Raw genomic sequence first — 1696 nt, 5'->3', positions numbered from 1 at the left:
CCTTAACTGGTGAGCCATTCCTTCAGCCCCCTGAGGTGCTTATCTTTAAAAAAAAAAAGTTACGTTTTATTTCTTCTGTGGGCATGAATGGGTACCACAGGACCCACACAGAAGAAAATCAGAGGAAAATCTGTGGAAATCTGTCCTCTCCCTCCACCATATGGACCACAGGAATTGAACCCAGGTAATTGGGCTTGGTGGCAAATGCCCACTGAGTCATCTTGCTGGCCTGAGATTCATTGTTGACATTCCCTGTGGATATGAAGTTATTCAACTTATAATGATTCATGTAGTCATGCTTTGTTTTGTTTTGCTGTGTCTGTTTAATTTGAGTTTTGGCTTTTAGTTTCATCAAACCTTCCCTCACAACCCACAAGGACTTTCTCTTGATGTTTTTAGCACTCAGAAAACCTTGATATGGTTCTATTCGGGTCTGTTTGTTTTTCTAGGCAGGGTTCTCTGTGTATCCATTGCTGTCCTACAACTCTCTCTGTAGAGCAATCTGGCCTCAAACTCAGAGATCCACCTGCCTCTGCCTCTGCCTCTGCCTCTGCCTCTGCCTCTGCCTCTGCCTCTGCCTCTGCCTCTGCCTCTGCCTCTGCCTCTGCCTCTGCCTCTCTGCCTCTGCCTCTCTGCCTCTGCCTCTCTGCCTCTGCCTCTCTGCCTCTGCCTCTCTGCCTCTGCCTCTGCCTCTCTGCCTCTCTGCCTCTCTGCCTCTCTGCCTCTCTCTGCCTCTCTCTGCCTCTCTCTGCCTCTCTCTGCCTCTCTCTGCCTCTCTGCCTCTCTCTGCCTCTCTCTGCCTCTGCCTCTGCCTCTGCCACTGCCTCTGCCTCTGCCTCTGCCTCTGCCTCTGCCTCTGCCTCTGCCTCTGCCTCTGCCTCTGCCTCTGCCTCTGCCTCTGCCTCTGCCTCTGCCTCTGCCTCTGCCTCTGCCTCTGCCTCTGCCTCTGCCTCTCTGCCTCTGCCTCTGCCTCCAGAGTACTGGGATTAAAGCCATGCACCACCACCAACTAGCAGATAGGGTTCTTCAAATGTCCAGCTATCTTGCTTCTGTTGCAGCTACACAGTTCATGCAGATGTTTTCCAGATGTCCAGATACCTGTCATTTGTTTTGGCTATCTGATCAGTTCTGATTTCATAGGCTGGTTTGCTCACTGCAAATCATTCTTTCCCCCATAGATGCCAAGATCTTTTGGAGTTTGTTGGTGGGGTTGGTCTGAATCTTTTCCGGGTAAGGAATTGTAGTGGCTATTCCTAGTTGTCAACTTGACTATATCTGGAAAGAACTACAATCCAGAATTGGAAGGCTCACCAGTGACCCTAATCTGGAGGCTGGGAGATATAAGTTTCTGACCTGGATCTTGGTATGGAGATCTTGAGGCATAGTGGCTATGGATTCCAGAAGATTAAGACAGGGAGATCTCCAAATTCAAGGTCATCTGGGATTAAAGGTGTGGTGGCACACACCTTTAATCTGGGCTACACCTTCTGCTGGAGACCATATAAGGACATTGGAAGAAGGAAGGCTTTCTCTCCCTCTCCTTCCCCTGCTTGCTGTGTGGGACTGAGCAACTGCTAGATCCTTTAACTTCCATTCAGCTGCAGCTGACCATTGTTGGGAGTTGGACTGCAGACTGTAAGTCATCAATAAATTCCTTTACTATATAGAGACTACCCATAAATTCTGTGTCTCTAGA

This window comes from Mus musculus, chromosome X, assembly GCF_000001635.26.
Source record: "Mus musculus strain C57BL/6J chromosome X, GRCm38.p6 C57BL/6J".
Taxonomy (NCBI): Eukaryota; Metazoa; Chordata; class Mammalia; order Rodentia; family Muridae; genus Mus; species Mus musculus.
Note: the sequence above shows the minus strand (reverse complement) of the source record.